At 47.6% G+C, this 22767-nt stretch overlaps 1 protein-coding gene across 1 annotated transcript in view; it reads left to right on the forward strand.

The window, feature by feature from the left end:
* The first annotated feature begins 21037 nt into the window (after positions 1-21037).
* The window catches only part of MYH9 (myosin heavy chain 9), a 70318-nt gene continuing 68588 nt past the window's right edge, over positions 21038-22767 (forward strand). The window contains exon 1 of the mRNA XM_059473399.1: positions 21038-21193. The gene's annotated coding sequence lies outside the window, so the exon portion shown is untranslated. The remainder of the gene's footprint in view (positions 21194-22767) is intronic.

The following is a 22767-nucleotide window of genomic DNA, read 5'->3' on the forward strand; positions in this document are numbered from 1 at the left end:
GATACTTTCTTTGACAGGTTTTTAATTCAGCTCCCTGTTTGCCAACTGCTGGAGAAGGCTTCAGGGATTCCCACAGCGGTGTTAGTAACAGGAGGTGCAAGCAGGAAGCAGTGCTAGCAGTGTATTTATGTAGTGGTTAAAGAGGGGCTGCACAGCAATTTTCATGGCACCTGAATGTGATGTTGGCCTTTTCCAATTGAAGGGAGCTGAAGTGCTGGGTAATTCCTCAGCAGTAGTTGTTTTTTCCATGTCAGCTGGGAAAATGTTTCTCCAGTGAGGATGAAGTTTGTTTTCCCTTTTGGAGTTAAGCACTTTGAATCCTCCTCTGATCTGTCAAGCATTTGCTCTCTCCTACCCAAGCCTGTCTATTTAACAGCAGCTTTCTCAGCTCTTAATGTTCCTCGTTTCTATTTTAAGAGTACGTGGCAATCAGTGCCTTCCCAAGGGGAGCAACACTCAGCTAAGCCCACTTCTCTTCCCCATGCATGTTTTGAAGCCAACGCCAAGGGTCAGGCACAGTGCCTCTGTCCTCACAGCCTTGTCCAAGGCGCCTGATTCCAGGCAAGCAGAGGTTTTCCATTCATTTCTGTTGGCTTTACACTTTGTATCAAGCCCTAACACAGCTGCTCCTTTCCCCAAGATGTTTGTGCCTGCCTGCTGAACTCCGAGTTCATCTCCAGCTGCTCTGGCTCAGTGAATATCTGCAAGGAGGGAGGGAGAGCTTTGCTGTCTTCTCTACTAGAGGTGCTGTGCCAAGACCAGCTTCAAGGCCTGGTAGAGGATGGAAAACTCAGGTTGCTTGGCTTGCAGCACACAATGGGCTGTGTATATATGGTCCTCTGAAGGGGATAGTCTGGGCCAGTTTGTTTCCAGTGAGGTCTGACCTTGGCAGCGTCACTAGTAAATCCCTTGCTTTATCAACAAATAAGATTCCTCCTGTGCAAAGAAGAAAACAAAGACCAGCTCCATGTCAACAGGCAAATGGCCCCCACTGACACTGCCTTAGGCAGGGCCTTTCACCAGCCCAGCCAGGCTGTTGGCCCAAACAGTTTGTTAATCACTCTGAGCTTCCCCTCACACACCTCATTTTTCTCATCCAAGTAATTATAGGATTGAGACAGAATCAGCAGTTAAATTCTCCAGCCCTGCAAGGCTGTTAGCAGCAATGTTAAGCTCTGTGTTGTTCAGAGCTTAAATGGTGGCAGGTGTTTGCTGTGACTTTCTTGCAAGTTAAAGAATAACAGCAGCTGCAATAGTCTAGTCAATAAAAAGATAAGATAAAGCTACCATAGGCTTAATTTCCAAGCCAAAACCAGCCTGGATCACCTGTTACACAGTCTCTTGTCCTCCTTACCTGCCCCTGCAACACATCCAGGCTCAAGCTGTGGTTTAACCCCAGCTGACAGCTAAGTACCAGGCAGCTGCTTACTCACACCTCTCCTGTAGGATGGGAAGGAGAATCGGGGGAAAAAAGGCAAAACCAAAAGTTGAGACAGGAACAGTTTAATAATTTGAATAAAGTAAAATGTAAGAATAATGTAAAAATACTTGTAATGAAAAGGGAAACTACAAAAAGAAAGAAAACACAAGAGAAACAAGTGATGCACAATATAATTTCTCACCATTTGGCTGATTGATGCCCAGCCTGTTCAGTGACTGGCTCCTTCCAGATAACTCCACCAGTTTATATACTAGGGATGATGTCCTATGGCATGGAATATCCCTTTGGCCAGTTCGGATCAGCTCTATTGGCCATGCTTCTTCTCAGCTTCTTGTGTAGCTCCTCACTGGCAGAGCATAGGGAACTGAAAAGTCCTTGCTTTAAAGTAAGCTCTGCTTAGAAAGAAGTAGAGCATTGGTATGTTATCAGTATTATTCTCATACTGAATCCAACGCACAGCACTGCACTGGCTGCTAGGAAGAAAATTCACTCTGTCCCAGTCTAAATCAGGACACTGTCCATCACCACGTAGGGGTGGTGTTCTGCCATGTCCTGTTTTTTTCAAGGATGTGGGGTACCTGTGTGAGCTTTGTGGTTTCTCTGCCTCAGCAGCTCTGTAACTTTGGCAACACTTTTCCCCTTAAAACCTTTTGTAGGCAAAAACCAAAGACTGCAACTCTCAGGAAAGTGGTAGTTCCAGGCTAGATGCAGTCTGGAGGCAGAGGCTGTGCTGAGCATGCCTGGTTGCTTTCTCTCTTTGTGCATTCTACCAGCCAGGGAAGGATGGAGGCAGGAACAGCAGGGGAAACCCTGAATGTCTTAGACCAGAGGAGCCAAATGGGTGAAAACAAGAGGCCTACAGGGATAGATTGAAAATGGGTCTGCCCACATCCCAGTGGGAATGGAGTGAGGAGAAACCCTGTGGCTGCCTTCCTGGTGGCAAAGGGTCCCTTGCCCAAGGGTGGGAAGTGAGACAGGGAAACAGCCTACAAAGGAGAGGCCAGAGGGGGACATTGGAGCTGCTCGTGTCCTGAGGGTGGAGGACAGCTGGAAGCTGCAGGCGACAGGGCAGCACCCAACTTCCCACCTCACATTGACTTCCTAGGCTCTCATGATCCAAAAGTCACAATAAAAATGCACTAAAATGGATGGGTTCTCCCCATGGCCTGCATGAAATAAGGTAGGTCCCTACAGGTGTATGTGTATATACATACATGTTTATGTACTACCATACTCTGGTTCTCTGTTGTGAAGAGTGCCAGGAGTTTTTGTGACTCATAGATGTGCCCAGCAGCTGCAGCTGTTGACAGAAAAGGACAGGGGCCAGCCTGCTCCCACCCAAGGCAAGGCTGAGCTCCCTGTACCTTTCTGAGCCCCTCCATGCTTCTTTCACTCTGCTGCTAAAGGTACTCTGGCTCAATCTCTCTTACGAGTGGAGAAGTGGTTGAGCAACTTCCTGAAAAACAGGAAATTTTTGCAGTGAGAGTCCTCAGAAACACTGACTTCAAGTCATCCAGGGGGTACAACATGCATCAGAGATTTCGGTGTTTTCCAGAGATGGTGACCTCTGGTCACCCGCGTGGCTGCAGCTCCTCCATGGCAGCCCCACACAGCTGTCAGTGAGAGGGTGTTTGTCCCGGCAGGCTCTGCACATGGAGCTCCATGGCCTTGGGAAGGAGAGGACTGTGCCCCGGGGCTGCTGTCTTGCTCCATGGTGAGGCAATAACGCTTCCCCGCAGGCAGCGCCCGTAGCCCGTGGGCTCCTTTCCCTGCAGGTGGCTTTACCTGCAGGGCCATGGCACAGGCAGCAGCAGGTAACAAACCCAGCCCTGACTCTGGCTGTCACAGCAGACGGGATGGAGAAGGAGTGATGCAAGCTCCAGCATGCCCGCTGGTATTTATATAACATCGTTTTGCTTTAATCCAGCTATTTAAGTAAACTGTCAAAGCCCTTTCTGTTCACTTGTTCATTAGGAACCTTTTTCTTTTTTTTTTTGACTGCAAGTTTCATCTTTCAAAGCTTGGCTAGTTTTGAGTGATGCCGAAAAACCTCATTTACAGTAGCTTTTTGTTCTGTGCTGGTATTGTTCAGGCAGAAGTGGTTGTTTTCTTTTTGTCCTGGCATAGCTCAGAAGTGACTGCATAGTCTGAGCTCAAACTTTCTAAAAATACTTACCCGTGAGGAGAGATCCAGCATGGCACTGTTCAGACCCAGAGATTAACGCCTTGGAAAGGTGCAGTGGTCAGAAAAGGAAGCCAGTGGCAGTCTCCTGCCAACTCCGGTCACTGTAAGCCCTGGAGCTTCAACACATGGCAGGCAGAGAGGATCTGCAGAGGGCTGTGGATCTCTGAGGCACCAGGAAAATCCACCCAGTGCCTGCAGAACCAGCCCAAGGGAAATACTTTCTGAGGAGAGGCTATAGGGTGACTCAGAAGCCATAAAGAGAAGCACTTCTTGCTGTTGGGAGAAGCAAGGCTGAACAATGAGCCAGAGGTTGGTCTTCATAATCACATCCTCCTGTTGGAGCGTGAGATGGCTCTGGGGGAAGGGAGGATGACAGGCACTGAGCAGAACAGAGATCAGACATATGACAAATTGCAGGAAAGCATGTGGGAGCTCCTTTTTGTCCTACCACTGGCTGATTGCAGGAAGCTTCCCAGGTGACAGCTTTAGCAGCTGCTGGGACAGGAGACCTTATTGTTCAGCACTTGTGTTTATGGCTATGCCAGTTTTTGGCAGGAAGCTACAAGAAAAAAAAACCACATTCTTCTTGCTTGCCAGGTCTGTTCTCAAGGGGCTGATCCTTCAGCCTAAGCTATTTCAGCTCGCTACCTGAGGAGATCCAGCTTCCCCTTCCCAGCCAGGCAGGTCCCATGGGCTTCATCCTAAAATCCTGGCAAGAGCATGGAAACTTTTCACAGAGCTCAGGAAAGACTAAAAGTTGTTGCTATCACATCTACTACTGCATTTCTCATGCTAAACTGTGCGGTTGCCCAGCTCTCCAACCCCCTTGTACCTGTCTGAACCCTGTTTAGTTCTTGTTCCCCTTTCCGTGACCCTGGGATCAAGTTCTGTTCTCAGTTTTTTGGCAACTCTCAGGAGGAAGCACATTTGGGGTTTTCTTAATCTGTCTGGCCTCGCACACGAAGGCAGAAGCTGGCAGCATCCTTGAGATGAAAGGATGCAGGAACGTGAGGGACCTGTCACTGCTGGTCTCATTGGAGCCTCCAGCACAGAAACTGGCACCATGTGGCCATGTCTGCAAGCAAACTCCTTAGGCTGCTGTCATCTCCCTGTTCTGCTGCTCCCTCACAATGCTGTGCCTCCCTGTGACACTGTGGTGGCCAGCAGCACATGACTGACCCAAGGGCACTGTTCCCAGCCTCATTTCTCCAGCTTGCAGTTGGGGTCATGATGCCTAAATTCTGCCACTGTTACATCCCAAACCCTGTTTCCCTGCCTCCTTTTTCCTTCCCCCCCTGGGGTTTTATACTGAGGCCAGGAATGATGGTCACATCCCCTCCAAGGAATCAACAGGCTGTGGCATTTCCGTTGAGGGCGGAATCTGAGGCTGCTGGCAGCAAATCCCTCTGCCACAGAGCTGACGAGGCAAGGAGGCTGGTGTGTCACCGGCTCTGCTAAAGGGGTGTCAGCTGGGGTTTTCCAAGGACCAGGTGTGCCCACTGTGTATTCTCACCTGGAGAGCTCCTGGCTGCAGTTCAGCCCTGCCACGTTTGCCCATGCCTGTAATGTCCCAGGGTTTTGCAAGAGCGCCGGCAGCCCGCAGCGGGGGAGCTGCAGGGAAGGCACGGCGTTCGGGTGATTCAGCCGAGGAGCTTCTGTCAGCTGAGTCAGGCCTTATTCCAGCATCTCCCTGTCCTGCTGCAGGGAGCTGTGTCTGCAGATTGCAGGAGCCTCACAAACTGGGTCTCCCCAGCACTCCTGCCCCTTTTCCCCCCCAGCCCAGCATCCCAGCAAAGCTGGCTCTGGCTGTGGCCGCTTCCTCTTTGCACAAACAGCTGCATCGTGTCAGCCCAGCGGGCTGCGCTGCCCTGATAAATGACCCAGTTCCTGAGAGCAGGGATGGAGCTGCCAATGTACAGCTCCCTGTGCTGAGGGGAGAGCAGCAGATAGCCCAGCCATGCTTCTGGAACCTCACTGTCCTCATCTCATCTCATCTCATCTCATCTCATCTGTCTCCCACCAATATTGTGTTTCCCGGTGCCTTCTCCTGCCACACGCACAGCAGCACAGGCAGTACCCAGGGTGTCTAAATCCATAAACCCTGCTTGGCAGAGAGGTGAACGGCAGCACCGTTGGCACTTTGGAAAGCCATGGCCTTTGCCTTGGAAAGAATCTGCAGAGGCTGAGCACCTCATAAATGATGGTGTCCTCATAAAGATGGAGGAGGAGCGGCCTCAAGCCATCGCCCACGGGCACCTATCAGCAGCCCAGGAGCTTGGGCTGGGGACACCAGAAGATGAAATGCTGCCCTACAGGGTGTTCTCTTGTCCCATTTCTTCACCAGCCTGAGGTGGCTGTCCTTTCGCACATCAGGGCAGGGGGATGGGACAGGAAGGCCCTCATTATCCAGGGCTTGCTAATTAGACGGGAATGTTATCTCCAGGCCAGATGTCAGCTCTGACCTCCCTCTAACCTTCTTCTAGAAATCAAAACAGACACAACTCTGTTTGTTTTAAAATAAGAAAAATAAGCCTTTGGGGTGAAGCAGGAAAACCTGGCCTTAGGGGTATGTCTGGGGAGGGAGGAGGGCACAGAACCAGATAAGCCTTGGTGAGGTTCTGCAGGCTGCCAAGCTGGGCAGGACTGGCCACCCTGGCCTGGGCAGAGCACAAAGTCCATGGCTCATGGTGGCTGTGCACATATTTTGGGCCTTCTAACATGTGGTGCTGTGGTGCAGACACAGCTTCTTGTCCCAACACATCCCAGGGCATCCCAGCTGGATCCTTCAGATCCAGATGTGGAGCTGATAGGGAAGATCAGCTGAGTTTGTATTTCACCTCTCTGCCTTGCTTTTTGGTATTTATAAAAGGGTCTCAAAAGGAGATGTTGATCCCTGAAACAAATTCTGCCTTTCAAATCTGACCTGAATATCTTTTCCTCATGCCACCTTAGTAGTCCTTAAATTATTTCAGAATAAAGGGAGCTGGGTGACATAAACAGCTGGTGATTATTGCCCTTGACTTATAGTAAAACCTTGTTTTATTGCATTTCTGTGATAATTTTCTATAGCTGGGGAACAAACTTTGCCTGGCTCTGATCTGGGTCAGACCTTTGAGCACCTCACCCTCTGTTAGCCTAGATTTACATCTCCATTCCCCATAGCAAACTACATTGCTTCCTTTCCTCTTCTGTGTAAGACTACAGCTCCAGCCTGGAGATTAACACCAAGGAGTTCTTTACCCAACACCCCTTTTCCTTCTGTGTCAGGCATCCAAGCACCCAGAGCTGCAGCACCAAAGCTCCTTATGACAGAGACTTGATGTAGTTCTTGCAGTAAAATGAGGAGTTGATGTGGCCAGCTAAAAACCAGCACCTCAGGGCTTTCTTCTGCTGCTGCTGCTGCCTCTGTAGCTTGGGGCAGTCACTGGCCCAGCCTTGGCTCTACCCTGCCCTGTCCACCAACACCACAGTACCAAGACTTATGAAGACACCAGAGGGATTGCTCATTTAGCCACAATCCCAATATTTCAAAAGGCACTGCTGATTCACAGTTACACAACATTTTGCCTACCATACCCCAAGACAGCAAGCAGATAAAAGTTTTGAGGTGTCCCTTTTTCACTTGTCTCCTTCAAAAACACCTGTTGGCCCACCAGTAATGGGTGGTTTTTTTAATGCTTTGAAGGCTGTGCCTCATGGTCATGACATCACAGCAGTGGTGTGTTGCCCTCTGGCAACATCACCAGAGCAGAAAATGATTTCTGTTGTCTTCCAGACGTGGCTACTGACTGGTACACCCTGTCTCCCTGAGCTTCAGGGTTACTGAAGCAGAGTAATAGCTGAGAAATGAGTAATCAAGAAGCTACCTGACCAGATTTAAACCTGACTGTAAACATCTTCTCCAACAATAATGGGAAGGAGGATCTGTGCCTGCTAAGGTGCAGAGCTGCTGCAGGAGGACCATGCACAGACATCCCTGGGACTCAGTGTGGACGGCATTCACACAGCACACCTGCAGGAAAGCTCTGCTTACAAAAACCACCACAGCTCCAGGGCCTTGAGTGAATTTGCACCCATTTTTATGACCTAAACTCCTGAGTCAATATTTACCAAGAGGCAAATGCACAGCTGCCCTGTGATGCTGTGTACACACATGGACATATGCTGGTGCTGTGCAGGCACACCCCAACACTCACACTCAAAGACTCGAGCTTCTACAAGCAGGCAGACTCGAGCTTCTACCTGCCCTCCCTCCTCAGGCTGCTTCAGGATGGTCCTGCACATTTGCAAGAGGGACACTGACAAACTGGAGCAGCTCCAGGGCAGAATTATGAAGCTGCCCAAGGGAGCTGGACCATCTGACACACAGGCAGAGTCTGAGGGAGCTGGGCTGGTTTGCTAAGGGACAAGAAAGCTCACAAGGGGGACTGTCTAACCACTGACTTCTACTATCCAAGTGGGGGTTATGTGGAAGATAAAGCCACATTGCCAAATGTGCTCAGTGGAATGACAAGAGGGAAAAGATGGTGGATTTGCCATCCTCTGAGTTTTTCAAATCCCAGTTGCATATGGCCCTAAGCACCCTGATCTAACTTTAAGGCTGGTCCTCCTCCAAGCAGATGGTTGACCTGGAGATCTCCAAAATTACCTCTTATGCTAAATGATGCTGTGATTTTGGTAATGGGACATATTTGATAGTAGGCATTCTTTAATTCAGATACTGATTGCAACCACTTGCCTGTGGGATGCCATAAGAACACCTCTGACCAGCCACACAGCTGAATTCAATTAATTCAAAAGATCCCTGAAAAGGAGGCTTTCTGGCCTCTACTGAGCTTCAATTCCCTCATAGTTTCAGAGCAGTTTGTGGGTCTGGCTGCTCATGACTGTGCATTTTCAGCACCTGTGTAGCAGGCGCGTAGTCAAATGTACCAAGAAAATTATCAAACTTGAAACGTCTGTCTTTCTTTTGATTCAGGGTTATTTCCAGCTGAATCAGCTGGCTGTCATCCGAGACTGGCAGTGGGAGTGCTAAGATCAGAGGAGGGAGGGGAACAACCCTCCTTCAGAGACTGCTCAGACTTGGGTTGGCTTTACACAGTCATCAAACCCCAAGCCTGAACCTTGAGAGGGTGAGGAGAACATGATGTTCCACCTTTGCAGGTTAATGTAACCCATGTTGCTCATCCCAGGGCAAAGTGTGCACAGTTCATCTTTCTTGAGAAGAGAAGGCAGATAAAGAGTGACTGAGTGATAGGCTTAGGAGAGGGCATCTTCTGAAATCTCCCATCTGTAGATCACTCCCACAGCTCCTGCCCCTCTCTTAAAATATGTGGTGTGAGATCTATAACAGCTCAGTAGGGAAGGTCATTACATCTGGCTTTTCTGCAAATTGGGGTGACTGAGAACTGGTAAGTCCATGTAGGAGCATCTAGCCCAGGCATTTCTGCAAGTCAAATACAGCCCCAGTTACAAGAAGTGTACCATAGAGGAAGCTCTTAGTGCCTGTTTCATAATACAGAGATTAACTACCTCCTGCAGTGCTAAATATGACAGGTTTTGGTGAAGGCTGCTGAGGCCTGGCTTTGTCAGTGTGTGCTTTGCCCTCTGGAAAACCAGCCTTCCACAGCTCCCAGTGGCATGGCTAACCCTTGCCTCCTGCTCCTTCCCAAATCACACCAGTATTCACAGAGGGAGGTGGGTGCTCTAACATTCTATTTTATTTTCTTTTCCCCCTCCTGTTGGGAGAAATTGAGTCACACCACAGTGATGGCTATGCACTGGTAGAAGGCTAAAAAATAAAGTTACAGCCTGAATCCACACTCATCATACCCTCCTCCCATCCCAGGCAACATAGGCATTTGGCTTAACTTTTCATGTCCTTGGTTTAATGAACTCGTGTCAGGAATTTCATGTGCATAGCAACCTTATCTGATGACAGTGACATTTTCAGCATGTTTATGTTCAGTTTTATTTGCAAACCATTTCCAGCATAGTTCAGCTGGGTGGATTGGACAGGGTTGAAATGTGTAAGAACCCAACACACATACTGGAAGCTCAGCCAAAGTTTCTGGGGGGCTCTTGAAGCACATCCATGGGCAAAAGGATCTGCAAATGAGTTTGTGCACCAGATTTTCCAGCTGCAGCCTTTCACACACTCCCTTGTGTCCAACAAGCAATGCTGGGGGGGCCATGGGGAGGGTTGTTTGTTTTTTCTTTTTTTCTTTCTTTTTTCTCTTTTTTCTTCCGGTTCTCAGTACTGTCACAACCAGATGAGAATATGTTTCCCACGTCGGCTGTGGGGGCACTCTCCAACCTCCCGGATACCCACGATATTACAAAAGCAGACGTCTCTGCTTCTCCACAGCTCCAGCTAGTAGGAGGTATGGGGAGAAGGGGAGGGCAGCCGAGGCGTTTTGTAGTTTGAGATTTGAACAGCTGGATTCAGCAAGGGTTCCCAGGGCTTTTCCCGGGAACGAGGTCAGCGGCTTGGGCAGGCAGATAGCCTGGGAGCAAACATCAGGAGTGCCCCTGGAGGCTCCACCTCCGCAGCTCTGCCCCGACTGGAGCGCTCTTGCCCTTATAAGGCTGCGATTGTCACAAGGAAAAAAAGCCATAAATAGTTGTGTGATTGTTACCTGCTTTGCTCTTCCCAAGTCAGGCTCTTCCTGCCTGCAGCTTCCAGAGCTCCCCTCCCCACTCCAGCTCCAGAAAGGCGGTGTTTCCCATGTCTCTCACATGGATGTGCAAGTCCAGGTCATGACATCCAGTTTCTCCAGGTGCTCTGCCCTGCACGACTCCTTGCCTTGGCTTTTGTAGAAAGTCTCCTCCTGGGCCTGGGACTGTTCAATTGTTTTACAAAGTGCTGCAGACGAGGGACTGTGGTCCACCCATCTGTCTTTCTCCAGCAGCTCATGGGCCAAAAGTTTCCTTGGTTTGAAAGGTGTCACTTTTCTTCTTCAGTTTTGGGTGTATGAACAGGGTATGGTGGTGGAGGAGAACACAAAACAGTAAATCAGGGCAAAATAAGACACTTAGCAAAAATGGCAAGCTGCCGTGTTTCTGTTTGTTTCTTTTCCAGAGTGTGGGATTCATACCTAAATGCAGAGAAGACTTTGATATCTCCTGGAAGGAGATCATGATGAGTAAGAAACTGTGGGCTGAGCAGCAGCAAAGTGTTAGACCAGCAATCAGGAGACCTGGTGTCAGACAATTATTTGCCTGTTTCCTGATGTGGTTGAGTTTTATCCCTTCCCCCTTCTCAATTTTTCTCTAAGTAATGAAGCAATTCATTGTCAGTGCATATTTTAAACACTGACTCTCTTGGTTCCTGTCTTAGACCCAGCACACGCTTCTCAAAAGTTTCCTGTGGGCCCCAAGTAGAGAATTTAAACATTTTCCATGTACGTGCAGGAGCTCTGTGCTGCCATGGGGTCCTCAGCTCTCTACTGCCTGGTCACTCAGGGTAGGACCTGTACACACTGCCTGCCCGAGACCTGCTGCAGGCACGGAGGCCACACCCAGCCTTCCTTCACTTCTCATCGTGCTCTCACACTGAGCTTTCCTGGTCTGTCTGAGCTTTAAGGCTCTTTGGGGAAAGCAGCAAGAGCTGATCTTGAATTCAGAATCAGTCCCTGCTGCAATACAGGGAGAAGGGAGGAGTGGTTTGACGTGCAGCAATAAAGGTCGGAATGCCTATCTTCCCTAGGTTATCTGCAGTCTCTTCCAGGGAAGAGAGGCAAGTTCCCAATAAGAACTGCTGTGCTTGGGAAGCTGCCACCAAGAATTATGAGTATCCCCCTGACAGTCTTTTCCAGGTCTGCTGGCAGGATGGGATACGCAGCCTCCATTGGGAATGTAGGCAGAGCTACTATTTCCCCAGTCCCACAGAAATGTTACTCCCCTGCTTTCTGGGCAGCTCCTTGGACACAAAGACAACTTTGAATATGTGGTGCCTTCCATGTTGTAAAGGTGTTGGGCAAACAGCACTATCAGAGGCAACAAGAGAAGTGTGGCGCTGACCGGAGACTGAATCATGACGTGTTTCTTCCAATACCATGGATTCACATGCCTTGCTCGACCTTTCTCCAGAAATTAATCAGAAAACAAGATTAGAGAGCAGCAGCGTGAAAGGTTTCATGCTAACACAGGGTGAAAAAAGTTTGGTGTTAAGATGGCAATCATTCTTATAGTACAGTTTTCCATCATCGGGACTGCCTCTCTTCGTGGCAGCACGGCCCCGAGCCCCTGGGGCTTGCTCCTTCCCTCGGCAGGAGGCAGAGAGAAGAGGAGGAGGAGGAGGGCTCCAGTGCCTGGGTGGCTGGCGTGCCCTGGGCACAGCGGTGCCAATGGGTGAGGTCACCGCCAACAGGGAGGAGGGCAGGGGCCGCTCCCTTCCCAGCTGTTGTGTGTCCCGACTTGGAGCACATGCTGAGCAGCCAGCCGGGACCCCGGCACGCAAGGAGATGTCTGGAGAAACTGCAGCCATTCTCACTTTCCTCTCTTTCCTCCTCCTGGAGGGGTGAGGGTAGCAATCATTTTAGGGCACACATATTCCGATCACAGTCTTTCTCATGCCCAGGCATTTACACCCGGAATCACTTCCATTTTCAGTTTTAGAGGGGACTTTACACTGAACTTAAAAGACCTTGGTCTCTTGTATCCTGAAGAAGCACAAAAAATATGCATCTTTAAGTGCTTCTAATTACAGTGGTATTTTTCCTCCTCCTTTACTTATTTTCCTGCTTGGGTTTGGTTTGGATTTTTTTTCCTTGCTAATTAGAAAACTAATTTTAGAAATTAGTCTTGTCCACTCTGGAAACCTAATAGAAAATTAGTAAGAATGCAATAGCAGGAAAATGAAAGTAAGCCTGAGGAAAGGTAACTGTTTATAACTGAGGGGTTTTGTTAACTCCTGTGCCTAATTAACACACTATAAAGGGGAGCCTTTGTTGAAACTTCCACACCCTGCTTTTTAAATTAAAGTACAAGAGAGATCATCATAAAAAGAGCTTGGAGACAGCTGGTATGTCCCCTAGCAAAGCTAAACCTGATTTAGAATTCCTTAAACTAAAAAAAAAAAAAAAAGTCTAAATGAAATCCTCAAAAACCAAAGCCCAACAATACCAAATATACACATACTCGCTTTCTTTTTCTGCATGTGATTCTTTTTCCATGTAATGCAAAGCTCTTTCTTATTAGTTCCTAGTAGCAACAAAAAACCCTTAAATTATGATCCTCATTGCTGATGTGTTTTTAGCCCACAGGAAAAATGGGCTGGGGTGATAATTTTCAGGGTTATGATGGCTGGTTGAAGAAACTTTGCAGGAAAGCTGAATCATTGGGTGAGCATCTTGTTTTCATCTTTTTTTATTTTGCTATCCCACATCTAAGGGGCAGCTTATGAAAATTCAAAAGGCTTTTATACATGTGCATTCCTCTATAAAGAGGCAAAGAATTACAGGCCTCTGCAGTGTCTCACAATTAGCTGCAAACTTAGGTATAGGTGTGTGTGTTTCAAGCCCAGTGTTAGATGCAGCTGTAATCAGGAGAGTAGTAGAATAGTAAGAGGCTTAAGGATGATTTAACTTTATGTACAAACAGAAAAGTTAAGGAGGGAGAGGACAGGATTTACCACAGGTTGAATGAATTGCCCCATTAGATAGAGCAGCGCTACCTTATTTTGTGTTTTAGGTCTGTGTCATGCTTGGGTTTATAACTCAAAGTCCAAATAATATTCATAATATTCACTTCCACAGAAAACCTTTTAACATCCTTTCTTTGGTTGTTGTTTTGTTTTGTTTTGCTTTGCTTTGTTTTTCTTCCCTGGGACCAGTGCAGTACAAGAAGGCAGCAGTGTTTGCAAGACTCCTTACATCTTGGCCTAACACAAGTTGCTACCTCACCTGAAGGAACGCCAGAAGTCCCTGGGCACCTCTGTCCTGTGGGTTTGATTCCTCTAACCCTTTCCTGTCTCTTGGTAGCTCAGAAATTGCAGAGCAGGTGCTAGCCCGGGCAGCTCAGAAGCCTGCTACTCCTCAGTGAGTTATTGATTTTTGACCAGAATCCGTGTGTTATAAAAGCACACAGGATGCCTAGTGAGTTGTTTTCTTTGTTCCAGAGTAATCCCAGGAAATGATGATCTGATAAATGGGACAGAAGGGTGACTGTGTTAAATGGAGCTCATCTTCACCTCATCTGAAAGGAGGCTTCCCACAGTGATGGCACCTCATGTATCTGTGTTGGCAATTTCTCACATCCTACAAAGCTAATGCCTCAGGAAAGTCGTGGTGAATTTTCTGTGTCAGCACTGTCAGTTCACTGACAGTGAACTTTTCTGGTGCATCCCCCTGACCCAAACCCGGAATAAGGGTAGTGCACAGATCTTTGTGCCCAGCTTCCTGCACTGGTCCATATGCTCCCAAAGGCAGAGCAGACCAGCAAAGCCATACAGAACAGTCTGTGCTTACAGAAGAAAGCAGGAGGAGCTGGGAGAATTGAAGAGGCTCTCAAGGGAGCAGGAAAAAAGTCCTAAATGTGGGAGGGAATCTTGGCAGAAATGAAAGGGGGGTTGTTGAGCAAAGCATGCACTGGCTCCAGATGCACAGAGCTTGCAATATGTTATGCTGAGAATCTGTGGGTGTGTTTATAAGACCTGCCACTGACTTGCAAGCACAAAGGACGTAGCCTCCTCTTATCAGAAAAATGTGGATTTCAGCCTTGCAGAAGAGGGAGAATGAGCGTTCGGGTAACTTCACGTTGGGTCTTCTTTCTGGTTGTAGCCTGACAGAATGATCCCAAAGTTTGGTTTTGACTGGACCAGCTTTGGTTTCTGGCAGATAAAAGTGGTGTCTTTAATTGGGGTAGGCTATAAACAACTTAGTTCCCCTGCAGTTCCCACAACAGAGCTACAGTGGGAATTTGGATGACTTTCTACAGCACTGGAAAAATCCCTTGCTCTTAACATCTCTTGGGCATACTAGAGAATTTCAAGCTAGTTTCACTTTGTCCTCAGCCAGCTTCCTGGAATGAGAACCACAGGGCTACTTCATTTGAGCAAATATTTGGCCTTGATTACTGTAGCAGGCTGAGCCCAAAAACAAACAGCGGACATGGGATAAACTGCGAGGCACCATTAGTGGAGAAGAATCTCACAAAGTAACCTCAGGAAAGGCAGCAAGCTGAAAGTAGGGGTGCTTTCTTGGTTTTTTGTAAGGAGGGTGTTAAAAAAAAGGGTGACTAAATTCCCCCTGGAAAAGGGATGTGAATATTCAGCTAGATGCCTTTTGTTTAGAGGTCCATTAAAGGTGGCTGATGCTGAAAAGCAATTAAAACAATGAATAAATTTTGTGACGTAGTTAAATGCTGTCACTCTTATGTGTTCTGGCCCAGCCTGAGACCTACAGAAGGAAAAGAGAAGCAAAGGTGACAGAAAGCTCTCCACAGCCCTACCTTATCAGAGTGAATTAAACAGTGTTTAGATGGATTTGTCAGTCTTTTTAAAGTGTATTTTCCTTATCAATACCTCGCCCAAGCGGGCATGTCATAAGCATGACAGGTGCAGTGTGACAGCAGGGCAGGATGCTGTTCTCTTTTCAACTTATCCTCTGCTAAGAGGAATGCCCCCAAGCCCTTCTGAACTCAGGAATCTGAAGCATTTCTTACCCCTTTGAGAAAGAGAGAAGGAAAAGGAGGTATTTGAGATGTTAATAAAGGCTCTTTTGCAATTGTTGAACTGGGGAACTGTGAGGCCAGGGCAGACAAGCCTAAAATTTTGTACTTGCTGAAATATCACTGAAGGAGCTAAGGTGTAACAGATGCTGTGAAAATTATTGTTTTCTTCAGAAAAAATACCCCACCAAACAAAACCAACCAACCAACCAAAAAAAAAAAAAAAATCCAACATTTGCTGTGCTTTTTTTGAGGCAGGTAACAGGATGTTTTCTGCTGGCATTTAGGACAAGTCTGGGTAGGCCCAAGGCAAGAAACTCAGATTCCTGAGTTCCAAAACTGAGTTTTAGGACAAAGATTCTTTTGCTGGATAGCTTGTATTCGTTTTGGTCCTTTTGCATACTAGTGTTGGATGTTTGATATATTTGGTTACCTCCACTAGTGTTTAAAGCTGACTAGAATGCAGTGAGCAGCAAGAGAACAGGGCTAGAGGAAACACAGTTTGGAAGAGGATATAATGAACTAAAAAAATGTCTGTTGCTTAGCACTGTGGTTCCATTTAAATGGCAGAGGTACCTCTTGGATATAAAGAGCTCTGGGCCATTATTCTTACTATGTCAGATCAGGAATGTGGTGTCTGTAACCATGCCAAATGGAGCTGTAATCTCATCTCAGGGACTGGAGGAACTCACAAGCACCAAGAAGACTTTTCCTTTGCCTCAGACAGTTTTCATCTAGGTGTGTTTCTGAGGATATTTCATGACTTCAGAGCACAGCTGTTTGATCATCTGCTTCTCCAATAGGGTCCTTTCTACAGGATGGTGTCATCTGCATTTTATTGAAAGAAGGGACTTTGGCATGTGATAAATACACTTATTGCAGTACAGTGTTAGAGAAGTGTGCCTCTGAATGGTATCCCAAGTGACCACATGTATGTAAATGGTTTGTTTTTCAGCAGCAGATATTGTCATTAATATATTGAGAAAGTAAAAACATGTTCCTTTTTTACTAAAGTTGAAACAAGACCTACAATGAGAGAGCAGGAGTTCAGCAGGTTGTTCACATGGAACTGTGTGGGTGGTGGGTTGGGGAGAAGTGAAAAATAGAATAAGTGTTTTAAATACTTAAATACTTTAAGTATGCCAGGTACAGCTCCTCCCTTCCTCCCCTGTCTCGGGGTGCACATATATTTCCTTCTTAAATTTTCTCCATCAGCAAAGTCAATTTAAAACATCTCCCATCACAGAGCCTCAGCTGTGCTGATGCATCTCTCTGAGGGCCTATAAACTAGATCAGTGAACTGATCTTCTTTTCTTGACCTTCTTTTTTTAGCTGTTCTTCAGTGATCCAGTATACAATATGACTTTTTAAACATCTTCCCCATCACTGCTGGAGCAATGGTAAGCTATGTCACAGCACTAAAACCAAAAGTCTAATGGGAGAATAGACAACACCTTAAACCAGTTTTGCCGATGAAGAGGGCATGATGGAATTCCACCTTGACGTGTGAAAGTGAGCCAATTAAGCCTTACCTTTTTTAAAGCCATGCCAGAAGCTGGGTAGTTCTGCTAAGAGTAACACCATTCCTTAAGAAAAGGACTGCTCTCCTCCTAACATCTGCTGCTGGCTGCTTCTGAGACAGGTTAGCCGGGACACATTTCACTGACTTGTTCTCTGACACACACACCCCTCCCAGCCCTCAGGGGAAACATCACTTGCTTTCACTCCTTCCACATCTCTTAAGATGGCTTTCCACCTTTCTTTCACACTCTCACAGTTTGGATGTGGCATTTGGTTTGGAAGGAGAACAATAAAGAATTGGTATAAAGGGAAGAGGAAGTTATGTGTTAATACGTGGTGCTTAAATTGCAGACAAATTTCAGGTTGCTCAGAGGCACAAAGTCCACAGACATAAGTGACTTTCTTCTACAGGCCTGCCTCCAAAGAGCCACTTCCTCTTGCTACAACACCTGAAAACGCTTCAAGTTCTCATCTGCATTTATAGCTGCTGCTTTGTATGGGTGTATCTATTAAAGCCACTTCAGAGCTGCCTCTTTAAAGAAATTCTAATTATGAATCTGCACTGAAACAACTAAGGTTTCAAGTTTTGTAAAACCAGAGCTCAGGCTTCTTAGCAACACCAGATTGTGACATTCTCCAGATCTGTACATGTGTGGTTTCTGTCTACAGCCACTGTGGTTAGAGTTTAGCAATGTGACTCCTTCCATGGAGTAAACACCTTTTTGTCTCTGTCACTCCTCTTGTTTCACTCTCTCCAGCTTGTTAGTAAGAAACTAGTTTTGGAAGAGGTTTTTTTCTGCCCCCCAAAGCATTGGAAATTAGTCATCAAAATTATTTTTGCCACTTTTATCTACTTGTCAGATACAAAAATCAAATGTGCCTACATTTATTCCTGATTGATGAAGTGCAGGCTTCTCCCAGCACTTGCTGTTTGCCAACAAATTTAAGCAAAGTTTGTTTGCAACAAACTGAAGACCAAACTGGTCTTGGATTAGACCAGTGTAGGAGAAAACACTGTAGTTGAGCAAAGTGGCCCTTGTCTGGTGTGTAAAAGTTGGCAAAGTATCTCTAGATGCTCACTGCCTCATAGATTTGTTTCCCTCTGGAAATACTACAGTGCCATCAATTTATTCCCATCAAACTGGTAAATCTGTTTGCTGTTTATATGTTTTCTAGAATTCAGTGACCATTACAGGTTTGTTCTTCCAAATCATGCTGGCTTGCAAAGACTGATGGAAAAAATGAGTGAAGTTGATCAGAAAGATCCACCTAGACATCCTGTGAATTTGTAGAAAGTAACAGGTGTATAAAATCAGCCTGATAGCTCTTTTAGTCACTCTTGTTTTTCTCTGAGGCGTGTCCCCTTTCCTGGGTAACTTCCTGCCAACAAAAACCTATTGCACTTGTTTTCAAGGTAATCAAGCTACAGAACACTGACATTTAAAATCTGACTTGCCTTAAGTATGGCACATCTACAAATCTGACCATGAGGGAAACACAAGAGTTTTCTATAGAGGTGGGATACACTTTTTGTGAAGGAGGAGGATGGTGTAAACCTGTACCAGTCATTGTTCTGAGCTCAGTTTTGATGCTTTACTGATGAAGCCATCAAGAAAGTTTTAATATCAATTAAACAGGAGTAAGACCAAATTCTTAGATTTATATTAAAAAAAAAAAAAAACAAAAAAGAAAAGAAAAAAGGGCCAAACCTTAAGAAGGCAGTCCAATCTGACCTTATCCTTAAATCTGAGCAGATTAGGAAGAGCAGAGAACATTAGTGAGTGTGAGAATCAGAGAAAAATAAAAGAATTTAAACTACCAATAATATACACTCTTCAAAAATGACTTTGTGACAACCTTTTTATGTCTGCATTTCATGCTTCCAGTCATTATCTTTTATTTCCAAAGTAACTATGGCTGTCAGTTCGTGTTGCCTTTTGTACTAGTTTTCCTAGCTAAGATCTGCTACTTTTCCTCCTTTAAAAGCCCTGTTTAGACTTGATACTGACTGATTTCCTTTGCTTACCTTTCTCAGCCACATGGCTAACGATGCAGCTTCTCATGTTCTTAAGAAGCTTTTATATATTTGGTTACCTCCACTATTTTCATTCTGCTTCATTTTTGTGGGAGAAGTTTAAACCATGTTGTTCAGCTAATAAATATCTGTTCATATGTTGGTCACTTTTTTCATGGCTCAATATGAGCCACTGGATTGACCATAGAATCATGGAATGACTTGGGTTGGAAGATCAGGCAGTTTCCCCTGACACACGAAGGGACAGTTTCCACTAGACCAGGTTACTCAGTACTCCAGGCAACCTCTACCAGTGCCTCATCACCCTCACAGTAAATCCAAAGGTATCTGGTTATGTAGGTAGCTGTCACAATTCCAGCTTCCTTTCATTTTCTACCTTGAAGCACTAGCGGACACCTACCCAGTATTCTTTTCTCATGACCAAATTAAATTCTCACTTGTATTTTGCATCTGTATTTACATTTCTCACCTCTGCCTCTAACAGTGACACTTCTGTGTCCCTGATACTCAGCTGTACAATCACCTTTCAGTGATTTCTCCCACTGTCTTCTGTGTCTTGAGATAAAAATGTCTAGGATTGTTTCCAAACTGCTGCAGTGAACCTTTCTAAGCTTTAAGTGTTTCACTCAGACAAGAAATGCTTACTATAGATACTTCTCCATTAACTTCCCTCTTTATTCAAGCCTCTTTAACTTCATTTGCCTCTTCTGCTTGTAGCATTGATACTGCCACCAGTAAATTTTGCCTTGCATTTTCTGTCACTGGCACTACATCTGCAAATGTAACCTCCTTGCACAAAGTAGGAAGTCATAAAGGGAAGGACCCTTGCATTTCTATATTCTCATAAAGGGTGCAGTAAACCTTATCTGCTTTTCTGGATCTGGCATATGGATTAAGATATGCTGTACTCTTTTCAGAAGGACTTTGGTCTCACATCCTGGCTATTGCTTCCTCCTGTACCTCATCCTGAGGTTCCACTTAATATAAGGAGGCAGAATTACACCCTTTTGTCTTTTCACACATCAGTGTTTCAGCCTGCCTTCTAAAATACATTTTAGACCTCTGTGAGCAGGTGCACTGGCTGTTCAAAGACCTCAGCAGAATCAGGGGCTGCTTACACTCATGCTTCTGCCTGCCTCAGCTTTGTCCCTTAGAAGCCAGTGAAAGGAAACAAGATCCTTTACCTTCCTGGGTGGAAAAGTCTTATGAGAAGCCAAGGAACCTGCAGTTGTTGAGCCTAAAAAAAGGAGGCTCAGGAGAGGCCTTATCAATCTCTACAACAGCCTGAAAGGAGGCTGTAGCCAAGTGGGGGTCAGTCTCCTCTCCCAGGCAGCCACTGACCGGGTGAGATCATGGCCTCAAGCTGAGCCAGGCTGGACGTTAGAAGGAATTTTTTCACAGAAAGTGATTAGACATGGGAATGGGCTGCCCAGGGAGGTGGGGGAATCACCATTCCTGGAGGTGCTTAAGGAAAGACTGCATGTGGAGCAGTCTCAGTGCAACGGTGTGGTTAACGTGGTGGTGTTCGGTCATAGGTTGGACTCGATGATCTCAGAGACCTTTTCCAACCTAAATGACTCTGTGAAACAAAATTTTGACTGTTGCACGTATTTTGCACTACAACGAGGCTGACTGGGAACCTCTTGGCCGGGACACCCCTCAACCCCTACCCCCATCTCGGAGGACTTCTGGCACGGTCCCGGGCGGCGGGGCCGCAGCCCGTGGCCCCGCAGAGCCCCACTGCTGCTCGCGGCCGGGGCCGGGTCCCGTGGCCCCGCGGAGCCCATCTCCTGCTCCCGGCCGGGGCCGCACCCGCTGCCCTCGGCAGCACCAAAGATCGGCGCGGGGCATTGTGGGGCTGCCGCGGCGTGGGGCGTTGTGGGGCCGGCTCAGCCGGGCTCGACCCTAGCGGATCGGAGCGGGGGAGTCCTACGCGACCCCGCAGCCGGCACGGTGGAGCCCTCGGAGCCCCCGAAGCCCTTCAGCCGCCGCTCCCCGCCCGAGCGGCCGCGGTGCCGGGCCGGGCTGAGCGGGACGGGGCGGGGCCGGGCGGGGCGCACGGGCGTTGCTAACGGCTCAACGGCTTCCTCAGCCTCCGCACACCTCGGCCACTCTGATTGGTCATGCTGGCCGTCAATCTTCGGTAGCGGCGGCACCATTGGTGGGCGGCGGCGTAGGGGGCGGGGCAGCCCCGCCCGGGCGGGCGGCTCAGCAGAGCCGGTGAGCGAGCGGCGGTCGCGGTGCCGCGGGAGGAGCCGCAGCCGGAGGACGCCGCACTCTTGCCGTGAGGAGCGCAGCCGCCGCCGCGGCGTTTCCTTCCCTCCACCGTAGCCGGGCTCAGGTGAAGCCGGTCGGGCGGGGCGGCGGGCGCGGGTGGGCTCGGGTTTTCCCCCCTGGCGCCGCGCTTTCCTCCCTCCCTCGCCGGGTTTGGCGCCTCTTTGTCCGGCCGGGCGAGAAGGCTCCCGCTGTCCCGCCGCTCCGTGTCCGCTCGGTCCCCGTGGGACCTGCCGGGCTGGCGTGCTCCCCGTGTCTCCCCCGTGCCCCGGGGCCGTGCGTGCCCGCGGAGTTGCCGCTCTGCTCCCTGCGCGCCCCGCGCACCGGCCTCCCGCAGGTGGGGTGGGTGACTGGCGCCCTGTGCCGCCGCAGCCTGCTCCTTCCCCTCCCTGCTGCCCTCCGCTGCCCGGCCCGCGGCGGCAGCGGGCAGGGGCCGCCGGGGGCCGCAGCTGTCAGGGCTGCAGCCTGAGTCACGGGCTGACAGCCCTCCTGCAGACACCGCCATGGGCTTGGCTTCCGCCCGCCCGCCCGCTCGGCTCCACTTCCTCGTTCGGTTTGGGCCAGGAGAGAGAGGGAGGGAGGGGGGAGGGAGTGACAGGGCAAGATGAAGCTTGCACCGGGAGCTCTTGCAGATAGCTTGTGTTTTCAGGCATCACCTCCAACCGAGTAGTAAAAGTTCTCCGGCTTTGAGTGGTATCTTTGCCGACTTGTAGGTGTGGAAGGTAACGAGTTTCATAGCCCCCGAGCGCGGTGCCTGCCCAAGAAATTTAATGAGAATTGTTCCTAATTCGCCTAAACACAGGGTGAAATGAGTTTTAAAAGAATAACATGCTTCTGGTACTAAAAGAGGATTTTTCAGAAGTAAACTGCATTGGTCAGCAAACTCTGCATGCAGTGACTCTTTAATTCCACTTTGTTTTCCTCTTTACAATTCCTTTCCTTTTTTTTTTCCTCTCGAAGCACAGTTTATGCTCTTGATCTTTCTTCTTCTGTAGGTTTTTCTGCCATATCCTGTCACGATGTCCTGAGCCACACTCCATCAGAGTGGACTAAGAACCTAAGCTTTTTTATAACTGGGCAGGTCCTCCAAAACAGAGTAATCTCTCAAACAATGCATTAAAAAAATATGCTTCAAACTTGTAAAGATACTGTAGTAGTCTGCAGGCCAAGGTCCATTTATAATTTGCCTGCTGTAAGGAAATACAAGGTAACTTATATGGAGACTGTTGAACCATGGATTGGAAGATTAAATTACACATTCTTGACTCTTGTATACATCTCCTATTCATAAGGCTAGGTATGGTAAAGTTTTAACTCCAAAGTAACAACCCTCTAATCAGTTACTGCCTGTGTAAAATGCCTTTGAAATTAGTCACTAGGTCACGATGTGACTAAGTTCACTTATCGATGGCATTCCAGCAAAAATGGCAGCAAAAATCATGGTGAAGATAGGTATTGACTCACAAGGCTTCAATGAGATAAACTGATATTTTTATTAACTAGAAAGTTGTAATGAGGGGAAAGCAATTGATAAATGTAAGTGGCACAGAAGGGTTTTGAAGTTGTTAATCACAATTTTCCAAACTATATAAACACAAGACTTCATGCTAATCTGACCTTGTGAAAATAACTACAAGGAAA

The sequence above is a fragment of the Ammospiza nelsoni genome, chromosome 5, assembly GCF_027579445.1.
Source record: "Ammospiza nelsoni isolate bAmmNel1 chromosome 5, bAmmNel1.pri, whole genome shotgun sequence".
In the NCBI taxonomy this organism is placed as follows: Eukaryota; Metazoa; Chordata; class Aves; order Passeriformes; family Passerellidae; genus Ammospiza; species Ammospiza nelsoni.